The sequence below is a fragment of the Ranitomeya imitator genome, chromosome 4 (assembly GCF_032444005.1).
Source record: "Ranitomeya imitator isolate aRanImi1 chromosome 4, aRanImi1.pri, whole genome shotgun sequence".
Taxonomy (NCBI): domain Eukaryota; kingdom Metazoa; phylum Chordata; class Amphibia; order Anura; family Dendrobatidae; genus Ranitomeya; species Ranitomeya imitator.
This window is the reverse complement of record NC_091285.1, coordinates 267,248,780-267,263,157: the sequence shown is the minus strand read 5'-3', so window position 1 is coordinate 267,263,157 and position 14,378 is coordinate 267,248,780.

The following is a 14,378-nucleotide window of genomic DNA, read 5'->3' as shown; positions in this document are numbered from 1 at the left end:
TTTCCTTCATTTTTCTATCAATAGTATTCTATAAAACTGATATTTATGTCATCTGTTTGTAGCTGAAAGAATTTGGAAGTGTTGCATGAGGTGTGAGGTCTCACAGCTAAGAAGGCTTACTTTGCTGCCTTGACCATCAGATCCTCATTAAAATTTCAATTCCAAGATGTAAATGTTGGGCCCCAGCCTGGTACCTTATGTATGGCCCTTGACTTACAGCGTGTGTGCCATTATAACAGGGTCAACTGATAAGTCAACTACCTGTGTTACTATTTTTATATTTTATTTTCAATGGTAATCTTTAAAACTGATGTTTGCACCATCTGAGTGAATCTGGAATAAAAAAAATGGAGATGTTGCATGAGGAGTGAGGTCTCCCAGCTAAGAAGGTTTACACCTCTCTCTTAACCATCAGGTCCTCATTAAAACTTCAATTCCAAGCTGTAAATGCTGGCATATGGCTAATTGCTGCTGAGCCAGTGACAAATTTATTATGTGGGTCAATTGATGACACTTTTCCTGGTTTCTGCCCCTAAATTTAGGTGTTTGGGAAGCTTTTGTCACCCATTAAGGTGTCATCTATGCATCTGGTCTTGCATCCCCTTGAATCCAATGTTTGTACGTTTGGTGCAGGGGTGGGATTCGGCCGGTTCTCCCTGCTTCGATGGAACCGTTTGTTAAAAAAACAGCCGGTTCCCGGAACCGGCAAGATTCAGAGCTGCGATCCGGTACCACACCTCCCAACCGTCCTGATTTTGACAGGGTCCCGTACTGCAGAGCCACATCCCTCCACTTGCAGAGAGCCGCACACCACATACATGGCTGCCACTGCTCTGTGCACAGGACCTGTGATGAGGTCACAGGAAGGGAGGAGTCACGAGTCACTTGATCAAGGTACTCCGTGTATTGCAGGACTCTGCCGTGCTGTCATGGTGATGAGGGTAAGCTTATGTGTGTGGGGTCAGAAGGGGTTTAGAGTGTGGATGTAGCCATGGGTGTATGAAGTGCACAGAGCATAGTCGTGTGTGTATGATGTGTACAGAGCTGAGCTGAGTGTGTGCAAGGTGTACAGAGTGAAGTCGTGTGGAAGGTGTACGGAGTGGAGATGTGTGTATGAGGTGTATGGAGCAGAGCCCTGTGTGTACGAGGTGTAAGGAGCAGAGCCGTGTGTATATGAGATGTACAGGGTAGAGCCATGTGTATATGAGGTGTACGAAGCGGAGCCATGTGTATGAGGTGTACGGAGTGGAGCAGTGTGTATGAGGTGTACGGAGAAGAGCTGTGTGTGAGTATGAGGTGTACGGAGCGGAGCCATGTGTGCATGAGGTGTATGAAGTGGAGCCATGTGTGTGAGGTGTACGGAGCGGAGCCATGTGTGTACGAGGTGTAAGGAGCAGAGCCGTGTGTGTATGAGGTGTATGGAGTGGATCCGTGTGTGTATAAGGTGTAAGGAGCAGAGCAGGGTGTGCACAGATTAGAGTCATTTGTGTATGAGATGTACGGAGCGGAGTCAGGTGTATGAGGTGTACGGAGTGGAGTTGTGTGTATGAGGTGTATGGAGTAGAGCCATGTGTATGAGGTGTACGGAGTGGAGCTGTGTGTGTATGAGATGTACAGAGAAGAGCCGTGTGTGTACTAGGTGAACGGAGCGGAGCCGTGTGTGTATGAGGTGTAAGCAGTGGAGCCGGGTGTGTACGAGGTGTAAGGAGTGGAGCCGGGTGTGTACGAGGTGTAAGGAGTGGAGCCGGGTGTGTACGAGGTGTAAGGAGTGGAGCCGGGTGTGTATGAGGTGTAAGGAGTGGAGCCGGGTGTGTAAGAGGTGTAAGGAGTGGAGGCGGGTGTGTACAATGTGTAAGGAGTGGATGCGGGTGTGTACGAGGTGTAAGGAGTGAAGCCAGGTATGTACGAGGTGTAAGGAGTGAAGCCGGGTGTGTACGAGGTGTAAGGAGCGGAACCAGGTGTGTACGAAGTGGAAAGAGCGGAGCTGGGTGTGTACGAGGTGGAAAGAGCAGAGCTGGGTGTGTACGAGGTGTAAGGAGCAGAGTTGGGTGTGTACCAGGTGTAAGGAGCGGAGCCGGGTTTGTTCGATATGTAAGGAACAGAGCCTGGTGTGTATGAGGTGTAAGGAATGGAGCCTGGTGTGTATGAGGTGTAAGGAACAGAGTCTGGTGTGTACGAGGTGTAAGGAGTGGAGCTGTGTGTGTGCAAGGTGTAAGGAGCAGAGCCGGGTGTGTACGAGGTGTAAGGAGCGGAGCCATGTGTGCACGAGGTGTAAGGAGCGGAGCCATGTGTGTACGAGGTGTACGGAGTGGAGCCGGATGTGTATGAGATGTACGGAGCGTAGCCGGATGTGTATGAGATGTACGGAGCATAGACATGTGTGTATGAGGTGTACGGAGTGGAGCCATGTGTGCACGAGGTGTCAGGAGCGGAGCCATGTGTGTACGAGGTGTACGGAGTGGAGCCAGATGTGTATGAGATGTACGGAGCGTAGCCGGATGTGTATGAGATGTACGGAGCGTAGCCATGTGTGTATGAGGTGTACGGAGCGGAGCCATGTGTGTATGAGGTGTACGGAGCGGAGCCGTGTGTGTACGAGGTGTAAGGAGCAGAGCCGTGTGTGTACGAGGTGTACGGAGCAGAGCCATGTGTGTACGAGGTGTAAGGAGCGGAGCCGGGTGTGCACAGAGTGGAGCTGGGTGTGTATGAGGTGTACGGAGTGGAGCTGGGTGTGTACAAGGTGCACAGAGCATAGGCAGGTGTGTATGAGGTGTACGCAGCGTAGCTGGGTGTGTATGAGGTGCACGTAGCTGAGCCGGGTGTGTACGAAGTGTAAGGAGCAGAGCCGGGTGTGCACCGAGTGGAGCCGGGTGTGTATGAGGTGTACGGAGCAGAGCTGAGTATGTACGAGGTGCACAGAGCATAGGCTGGTTTGCATGAGATGTACGGAGCGTAGCCATGTGTGTATGAGGTGTACGGAGCGGAGCCATGTGTGCACGAGGTGTCAGGAGCGGAGCCATGTGTGTACGAGGTGTACGGAGTGGAGCCAGATGTGTATGAGATGTACGGAGCGTAGCCGGATGTGTATGAGATGTACGGAGCGTAGCCATGTGTGTATGAGGTGTACGGAGCGGAGCCATGTGTGTATGAGGTGTACGCAGCGTAGCTGGGTGTGTATGAGGTGCACGTAGCTGAGCCGGGTGTGTACGAAGTGTAAGGAGCAGAGCCGGGTGTGCACCGAGTGGAGCCGGGTGTGTATGAGGTGCACGGAGCAGAGCTGAGTATGCACGAGGTGCACAGAGCATAGGCTGGTTTGCATGAGGTGTATGGAGCGTAGCGGGGTGTGTATGAGGTGTACAGAGCGGAGCCATGTGGGTACGGAGTGGAGCCATGTGTGCAAGGTGTACGGAGCAGAGCCGTGTGTGCAAGGTGTATGGAACGGAGCCACATGTGTAGGAGTAACTATGTGTGGCCATTATACAGTACCCAGCATCGTGTGTGGCCATTTTACAGTAGGGAGCATCATGTGTGGCTATTATGCAGTATGGAGCATCATGTGTGGCCATTATACAGCATTGAGCATCATGTGGCCATTATACAGTATTAAGCACCATGTGTGGCCATCATACAGTATGGAGCATCATGTGTGGCCATTATACAGTATGGAGCATCATGTGGGGCCATTATACAGTATGGAGCATAATGTGTGGCCATTATACAGTATGGAGCATCATGTGTGGCCATTATACAGTATTGAGCATAATGTGTGGCTATTATACAGTATGGAGCATCATGTGGGACCATTATACAGTATGGAGCATCATGTGGGGCCATTATACAGTATGGAGCATCATGGGGGGCCAGTATACAGTATGGAGCATCATGTGTGGCCATTATACTGTATGGAGCATCGTGTGTGGCCATTATAGTGTATGGAGCATCGTGTGGCCATTATACAGTATGGAGCATCATGTGTGGTCATTATACAGTATTGAGCATCATGTGTGGCACTTATACAGTATTGAGAATCATGTGTGGCCTTTAGACAGTATGGAGCATCGTGTTGCTATTATACAGTGTTGAGCATCATGTGTGGCCATTATACAGTATGGAGCATAATGTGTGGGCATAATACAGTATTGAGCATCATGTGGGGCCATTATACAGTATGGAGCATCATGTGTGGCCATTATACAGTATGGAGCATCATGTGAAGCCATTATACAGTATGGAGCATCATGTGTGGCCATTATACAGTATGGAGTACTGTATGGCCATCATATGGTATTGAGCATCATGTGGGGCCATTATACAGTATGGAGCATCATGTGGGGCCATTATACAGTATGCATTTCCATGTCTGGCCATTATACAATATGGAGCATTGTGTGGGCCATTTTACAGTATTGAGCATCATGTGTGGCCATTATACAGTATGGAGCATCATGTGGGGCCATGATATAGTATGGAACATCATGTGGGGCCATTATACAGTATAGAGCATTATATGGGCCATTATACAGTATGGAGCATCATGTGTGGCCATTACACTGTATGGAGCATCGTATGTCCATTATACAGTATGGAGCATCATGTGTGGCCATTATACAGTATTGAGCACCATGTGTGGCAATTATACAGTATTGAAAATCATGTGTGGCCATTATACAGTATGGAGCATCATTTTGCCATTATACAGTATGGAGCATCATTTGTGGCCATTATACAGTATGGAGCATCATGTGGGGCCATTATACAGTATGAGGCATCATGTGGGGTCATTATACAGTTTGGAGCATCGTGTGTGGACATTATACAGTATTGAGCATCATGTGAGGCCATATTTTTTTTTCTTATTCTTGTTGATGCAAAAGTGTGATCAGCAGTGCTAAATGGGTGTGGTTGGGATGTGGATATGGGTGTGACTAGTTGTGAAATGGGTGTGGTCAGCGGCGTGGCCTAAAATTTGCCGTGACGCACTGCGCGTGAAGCTAACTTTATCCCTCTTTCCCTTCTTCAAAAGTTGGGAGGTATGGTTTGACTGCGCCCCTACTAGTATATGTTTGAGGAAAAGATGTGTGTAAATGGGTGTGGCTTAAAAATGGGTGTGGTTTTCCTACACACAAACACAGAACCTGTTGTTAAAAATTTGAATCCCACCCCTGATTTGGTGAACACAGGTCCATTCAGCGAATCAGAACCAAACTGAACTTTGAAAGGTTCGCCCATCTCTAGTTAAAACGACATTTATAAATGTATACTAGCCCTGGTAGTAGCAATCATATGTGTGCAAACACAGATCTTTATGTGTTCTTTAGTATATTTAAGTAATTTTCTAAATTACTCATAGCTGTTTTAGAATTGATTTTACTCTTTTTAAAGCCCCAGCAATTGTTAAATACTTAGATGCAAGGCTCATTAATCTCTAGTCTCAAGATAATGAGTGTATGGAAATAGATGAAAGTTATCACTACGTATAATGAAATACAACATTTTATGAAAATTTGTGCCTGATAATTTAATGAATCTTAAATTAGTGAACACAGGCAGTTTCACTGCATTTCAAAATATATTATACAGTACACCACCATTAAATTTGGGTCAGAATATTTTGAAAAAAAAAATAGCAATAACCTCTGTATTTGGCCAAAGGATATATAAAAAAAATCAAACATCTATTTCCCATATGGCCAACAAATCTGTCTATCCTAGCTAAATATCTCCTACCATGCCACTCTTGTTTTAATGAATGCAAATGAGCAGTTGAAATAAAGTACCGTATACAACATGAATTATTGCTAAATAAACTTAACTGGAGTATTATATTATAGTCAAAAAATGATCAATGTTCCTTCAGGTGCAAGCTGTACCTAAACCAAATTTTCACTCATCATTGTTATATTTTGAATATTATTTTTTTTTACAGAAAAAATATTTTTATATCAATCAAAAATATAAAAAAGGTTCTATTGTGAAAAAAAAACCCTCTTCCACCTGTATTGCTACATTGATTTTTATGTCTTCATGCCTTAGCTACTATCATAACAGTGGGATCACTGAACTTTCTTTCCCCATGGTATTAATTTAGGGAAACTGACAATTTTCGAAGCATATCTGCAGTCTATCGGTATTTTTTTCTAATTGATCTCCCTCTTGCTGAATAATATTATCTGGAAAACATATTTCATCAGCTTTCATACTCCATAAATATAGAGCTAGGTTGGTTGGCTTTCTATTAAATTGGACCTACTATGTTTTTACCTCATGTGTTTGTATCTGAGATAGACCAAAAATAAAGATTATTAGAGACAGTGATCACTAGAGGTAGATACATTGTTGCACAAATGAGAAATTAAACCCAATATAGACACATGATTTAATTATTAGGCTTCTAAAACGCCATAACAAATAGCTGACAATATGGTAATTTTATATTAAGTGCTGAAAATATTTAATATGAAGAGAGGAAGCCATTTATATAGATACTGTGGGCACAAATTAGCAATGAGTTACTGCCTGATTAAATGAATTATTATAGTAGATTTTAATGAGAGCAGACATTCATTTCAATGTAGTCAGTTTTATGACAGACAGTTAAGCCATTAGAATTGAGTTCACAGTTTACTCACCTTATATTAATGTTCACGATATTTAAAAGTATAGTTACATTTTTCAGCATTGTTGCCTTTTATTGCTTTGTAGTTGTTATTTCATAAGTGCTACTTTGCATATAATCATTGTTTTGTGTTTTGTTATGATTCGATAATAAAATATCAATATCTCTTATGGGGAAATAATATGTCAACATATTTTACTAGCAGTCAATAATAAATATAATGGATGAGGATTATAAAGAGTAACCGTTGTTTACATTTTTATTTCAGAAATGAATAGAGCATATAAAAATGATCAACTTTTTATATATTTGTAGAGAAATTTGCTTCTTTATTGTCTTGGATTTATTTTTCACTCTAATTTCATTGGTAAAATCTGTATTCAGTGAAGACAAATTTTCCAATTGCTTAGATTGGAGATGACAGTTGTTTTTAAAATTCTATGGAGGGGAAGATGAACGAGGAGATAGAGGCAGACATAGACATTCTGCTTCAAGATCTCCTGAAACAAGGTGACAGTTTAGCCATAGAACTTCGTTTTATTGAAAAATTTTACAACTTAAAAAGGTTTCATCATAGAAAAAAAGAACAAGTAGAATTTCTCAGTGCTCATTAATGCTGTATGTCAAAGTTATCTTTGGGTCTCATATCTAGTGTTGAGCCACCTCCCTAGTGTTTGGGTTCGGGACGTGTTCGACGAAATGTTCGTCGAATGTTCGATGAACACCGTCGTACCCCATTGAAACCAATGGTAGGCATTTATTTAATTGTATGAACATATATTTAAACATCATATAAGAATACATAAATGATAAACAGTGATTGAAAAGAACAAAGGAACAGAAATCAGAGTCGGATATCGAGATTTTCTATGTATGCAATAACATTGTCATTTTCAGCATAGAAATCATTCTTGTCACCATTATAAGATCTGAGGGGACACTCCTCGACAATGTGCTGAATTGTTTGATGATCAGCTCCACAGTCACAGGCAGGAGTTAGATTTTCCCCACTTATGCATAAGATCTGCACAGACACCAAAGTTTGTTCTGATATGATTCAAAGTGACCCAGGTTTTCCTTGGCAGATTGAAGCCTGGTGGTGGATTTTGAAAGTGAGGAAACGTTTGAGGCTCACCGGCTACTGCACTGACCCAAAGTTCACGCCATTTCTCTTCTAAATTGAAATCATGTTCATACAGGGTAATTGCGGTTCGGATGGGTGGATGTCTTGATTTCAGTCGCTGTATTTGAACATCTTGGATATTTTGATGTATTGGGAGATTTTCATTATTCACTACTTTGGTGCATTCTTTAAGTAGGAGGTTTTGTCTTCTCAGATTTGCAGGTGCGATATGGGTCAAGACTAGTGTTGAGCATTCCGATACTGCAAATATCGGGTATCGGCCGATATTTGCTGTATCGGAATTCCGATACCGAGTTCCGATATTTTTGCGATATCAGAAATCAGAATCGGAAGTGTTCCCAGTCATCTTCGGCGTGTGCGGTGCGTATGGTTCCCAGGGTCTGAAGGAGAGGAAACTCTCCTTCAGGCCCTGGGATCCATATTCATGTAAAAAATAAAGAATTAAATAAAAAAAAATGGATATGCTCACCCCTCCGACGAACCCTGGCTCTCAGCGGTGCAACCAGCAGCCTCCGTTCCTAAGAATGCAGTGAGTGAATGACCTTCGATGACGTCGCGGTCATGTGAGCGGTCGGTCACCTGACCGCGACGTCATCGAAGGTCCTTCACTCACTGCATTTTTAGGAACGGAGGCAAACGCTTGCAGCGCTGAGAGCCAGGGTCCACCAGAGGGGTGAGTATATACATATTTTTTATTTTTATTCTTTATTTTTTACATGAATATGGATCCCAGGGCCTGAAGGAGAGTTTCCTCTCCTTCAGACCCTGGGAAGCATCCAGGATAGCTTCCGATACTTGTGTCCCATTGAATTGCATTGGTATCGGGTATCGGTATCGGCGATATCTGATATTTTTTGGATATCGGCCGATCCCATCCGATACCGATACCTTTGAGTATCGGAAGGTATCGCTCAACACTAGTCAAGACAGGTAACCAATGGACAGACGTAGGTCTGATAGCACCAGAAATTATGCACATAGAGTTGTTCAACTGATTGTCAATTGCATTCACATGACAACTATTCAGCCATACTGGAGCACAATATTCTGCGGTAGAGTACACCAAGGCAAGGGTAGACGTTCGCAAGACAGGTGTGGAGGAACCCCAGGAGGATCCGCAGAGTTTCTGAATAATATTATTGCGTGCTTTCAGTTTCTGTGCTGTCTTTTCCAAGTGAGATTTGAAGGTTAGGCTTCTATCAAGGATTATGCCTAAATATTTGGGATTGAAGTTGTGTTTGACAAGTTGACCTTCAAAACGTACTTTGAGTTCAGTCTTAGCACTTGCGTTGTGTAAATGAAAGCAACATACTTCCGTTTTTGATGGATTGGGCTTTAGCCTCCATTGTCGAAAATACTTTCCCATTACACTAAGATCTTCTGTTAAAACCTCCTCTGCTTCCTCCATTGTTTTGCTCACTGTAGCAAGTGCCCAGTCATCATCCAAATCCAAATCCAAATTTATGTGATATTGTGTCAGGAATGTCAGCTAGGTACAAGGCAAACAGGAGAGGTGCCAACCCTGATCCCTGGGCCAAACCATTGTTTAAGGTTTTCTTACAATTGGCTGAATCACCCATGTTAAGTTGAAATGTTCGATTTGCAATCATATTATTCAAGAGGTACATAATTTTCTTACATGGAATCACCTTTAGAAACTTATATAGAAGTCCTTTCCTCCACACAGTGTCATAAGCAGCAGAAATATCGATGAACGCCATTGAAACAGGCAAACACAAACACATGGAAAACACATAGAAAACACCTTAAAAGGTGTCCAAAAGCTGACAAACTGCTCAGAAGACACAACAAACACATGGAAAAGTCACAACTACATATACTAATGTGAAAAGAAAAGAGGTGGAGGAGTAAAAGGAGGAGGAGACACAGATATAGGCATGTCATGCCCTTCTAAAATCAAGAAAGGCTGGAGTAAAAATCTAAACTCACTCTACCAACACCCAGACGTCTTGACAAAAATAATAAAAAAATAAATATCTTTAGGTAGAATGGCGGCGGGTCCATTTAGAACACTTTCCTTAGAATACGTAGTGGTACCCCCATTGGGAGTTGTGCCAAAAAATGAATCCAATACATTCAGACTAATCCACCATTTGTCATATCCAAAGGGCAGGTCAGTAAACGACAACATCGACGTGGAACCAAGTACAGTACTATGTACTGTACCTCCTTTGACGAGGCAATCAGGCGGGTCAAGAAGTTGGTAAGGGGCACCCTAATGGCCAAAACAGACATTGAGGGGGTGTTCCGGTTACTACCTGTGCCTCCGAATAGTGTCTTCCCATTGGGCTGCTTCTGTGAAGGAGCATACTACATAGATCGCTGTTTGCCTATGGGGTGCTCCATATCCTGCTCACTATTTGAGGCATTTAGTTGCTTCCTCAAATGTGTCGTCATGGACGTTTGTAAGGCGACACATATTATCCATTACCTCGACGACTTCCTATGCCTGGGCCCAAAAGATTCGCCACAGTGTGAAAACACGCGGTAGTCCACCTGTGAGAAGGAGAGAGCTGGAGGGAGAGTGGACACCCCAGAGCTGAGCAGTTAGATTGAGAAAGAAAGAAGGCGGTGTAGCTTGCTTCATGGGTGGGGTACTCTGCTTAGTAGCAGAAATTGCTACTAGGCCCAAAAGGATTTCCTGGGCCAAATGCCGTTAAAAAATAGTATTTAGGTAAACAGGCGGTGTAGCTTGCTTCCTGGGTGGGGTACGCTGCTGAGTTGCACCAAATTCTACTAGGCCCAAAATGATTTCCTGGGCTAGATGCCGTTAAAAAATAGTACTTAGGTAAACAGACGGTGTAGCTTGCTTCATGGGTGAGGTACGCTGCTGAGTAGCACCAAATTTTATTAGGCCCAAATGGATTTCCTGGGCCAGATTCCGTTAAAAATGGTACTTAGGTAAACAGGCGGTAGGTGGCTGGGCTACTTTGCTGACTAGCAGACACTGAAGCTTTGGAGCAGATCTCTGAATTCCAGGCCATAGTATGAGGAAACAACTCTGCAGACGACCCCACCCACCTGGAATTGACGATAGCAACGTCATGTAAAACTCAGCAAGGGGACTAAATAAAAGAGTCTCCATTTTTTCCAAAAATTCGGCCACAGACACCACTTAAGTGGCATCGATTTCGCCAGAGTTTTTTTAGAACGGTTGGTGAGGTGATTTTCAAAAATCATCAAGTTTTTTGTTTCCCCAAGATGACACAGGGGTAGAGAAGTCCTTGCAGATCCAGGATTTGTTCATCTTGATGAACGTTAGTCTGTCTACATTGTCACTGGACAGCCACGTGTGCTTATCTGTCAGCACACCACCAGCAGCGCTGAATACACGTTCAGAGAGAATGCTGGCTGTGGGGCACGACAAGATCTCCAAGGTGTGAGTGGCGAGCTCAGGCCATTTTTCAAGATTGGAAGCCCAAAATGAGCAAGGGTCCAGTTCCACAGTCATGGCATTGATGTTAACTTGGAGATACTCTTGTACCATCCTCTCTAGGCGTTGGCTGTGCATCAGACTTTTTGTCTCCTGTGGCCTTGCAAAGGATGGTCTAAAAAAATCTTGAAATGATTGGAAAAAATAGCTGTTACCACCAGATACGATGTTACTGTTACGGTTTGATTGATGACTCGATAGTCCCACGGTTGGCAAGTTAGAACTCAGAGATTCACTACGTGCACCACTGGTGTTTTGTGGAAAAGCAGATGTTAGATTCTGTAACAGTCTCTGCTGATACTTCTGCATGCGTGAATCCCTTTCTATGGCAGGAATTATTTTGCCAAATTTGCTTTTGTACCGGAGATCTAGGAGTGTGGCAACCCAGTAGTCAGCATTACTTCAGATTCTGACAATCCGAGGGTCATGTTGCAGGTAGTGCAGCAAGAAGGCACTCATGTGTCTTGCGCATCCAGGAGGACCAAGTCCTTGTTTTCATGGTGGTGGCGAGGTGAGAATCATACTTCCTTCATCAGCCCTCTCCCCCCAACCTCGCACAACAGAAATTTGATCAAGGTCTCCCTCATCGGATGAGTCTTCCATGCCCAGTGCCAGTTCGTCCTCCACAGGGTGCATAGGTCCTGTCATGCCATTCTGTCTGTTTCTGGTTTTTGGCCTGACAATGCATATGTTTGCTTTAACCCTTTACTCTTTTCCCCCTAATTTGAGCTGGGATACTGCTGGCTGTTACCTTAATGGAGCCTTCTCAGTTCTCTGCTCTACTGCGCAGTCGTACATGGGCATTTAGGTATTTGCCCTGCTGCATACCTTCCTCATGTGCGGTCCCTGGTTGCTGCTGTGAAGCTGTCCGCGGGTTGTGAGGTCATTTGCGGCTGGTGCATGACTTTCCACGTGGCTCAGTGCTTGCAGTCTCAGCCAGGTGCCCAGAGCCTCAGATCCTGCACTGTGTGTGCTGTAATGGTTTCTGTGTGGGCTTAGGGCGTGCGCGGCCACACCTCCCCTGCTTTTATCAGGGTTAGGGTGTGTACTTCAAATGCTGTCCCCAGCCAATTGCTGAGGGGCAGCTCACATATAAAGCTCCCCTGCCCTATGGGCGGGGCCCGAGCTACACTCACAAAGCTCCTGAATTTTGCTGTGTGTGTTTATGTTCCTGGACCTCTCCTGTCTATGTTTTGGTACCAAAGTCTTTGCCTTGATTCCTGTTTTGTCCTGTTCTGGCGCCTGTCCTGGAGGCAGTATATCCAGGCCCGAATCCTTGATCCTGTTCCTGTCCTGTACCTGAACCTGTCTGAACTGTGTCTGCTGTGATTTTGTTCCTGGAATCCCTCTGCATTTGGAGCCTCACTCCCAGTGACTTTGAGTCTCTTGAAACCGGTGTTTCTGCTGAGCATCTACTACTCTGTGCTCTGACTACCATGCGGTGTTAACCCCGTCTGGCTCATGTCCAGTACGGCGGTGTCTGCACCATCACGCTTGAGTTCCTTCCTAGGTCCTATGCCCGGAGCCTGACGACCGAAGTCTGGAACCTGATGATTGCTGTCTGGAGCTTGGAGCCTGATGTCTCTGGTGGTGCCTGTAGGTCGTGTCGGATGTCCGGAACCGAACGACTCCTGTCTGATGTCTGCCGGTGACCCTGGGTCCAGATGTCCTGATGTCCTGTCTGTACCCTGATGTCCTGCCTGTGTCCTGATGACCTCATGGACCCTGATGTCCTGATATCCTGTCTGTTCCATGATGTTCTGATGCTCTGCCTGTGTCCTGAGGTCTTTTCAGAGTCCAGATGTCCTGATGTCCTGTTTGTATCCTGATGTCTTGCCTGTACCCTCATGTCCTCATGTACCCTGATGTCCTGCCTGTGTCCTGATGCCCTGCCTATCTGTGACTCGGTGATCCGTTGGTGCCTTGGGGTCCACTGGATGGTACCCTTCTGAGGTGTGGAATCAGGAGCCTGACATCATCATGTTTTGTTTATGTACTGTGTGACTTTGCTTTAGTAAACTTTACTTTCTCTATACCTGAAGTATCGGTGAAATCATGTCCTACATGTCTCTTTCTTTGTCCACATGCTCAGCTGCCACAGAACCCCGGTCGCTGCCCTCCCCTAGTTCGGGTAGGCCAGGTCCCCCTCTGCGGTTTAAAGGGTTTGTATTTCGTCCCCAGGGGACACACGCCCCATGCCTTCTGAGGTTGGTCGGCTTGGGGGAGTCTATGGGCTGGGCCGCATTTTTCGGCCGCACCTGATCGTGACAGGTCCCTGATCTGAGACCACTCATGCAGCGTGATTTGCCCCACCTCTTGATCTCGTTGGCCCAGGCTATATGTCATAACGTATTGCACCAGGGCTCATCGGTGCTGCCACTGTCGCTGCAACATGTGCAGAGTTGAATTCCCCCGTGTGAGCACATTGCATTTCAGCCGGTGAACTGGCAGGCCCAACGACTTCTGTAGAGATGCAAGTTGTCGAGCTGCGGGATGTGAATGGCGGAAGTGAGCACACAGCGACCGTGCCCTCTGCAGAAGCCCATCTAGTCCGGGATAGTGGGATAAAAATTGCTGGACAACCAGGTTCAAAACGTGAGCCATACAAGGCACTTGTGTGACATTGCCCCGGCGAAGGGCCGCACCCAGGTTTGCAGCATTGTCGCACACAGCCTTCCCTGGCTGCAGGTTGAGTGGAGACAACCATTGATGGAACTCGGTCTCCAGAGCTGACCACAACTCCTCAGCTGTGTGACTCACATTTCCCAGACATCTCAATGTAAACACCGCCTGATGCCGTTGAGCCCTGGTGACAGCATAGTGAGGAGGTGTGCAGGATTCCTTCTGCCCAGTTACTGTACAACGTCATTACCAGACAGGCTTTGGGTGCAGGTGGAGGACCGAGATTAGGTTGAGGAGGCAGAAGCAGTGGAGGAACTTCTAGATACAGAGGATCGACGAGCAACTCCTGGGGACGGCAAGACGTGGACAGCAGCCCTTCTCCTGATGTCGCTGTAGTTCCCCAGTGCCCAGTCACCGACATGTAACGCCCCTGTCCATGTCTACTCGTCCAAGTGTCTGTGGAGAAATGCTCCCTGTCATACACAGAGTTTCTCAAGGAAGCAGTGATGTTGTGTGCGACATGCTGGTGTAGCACAGGCACA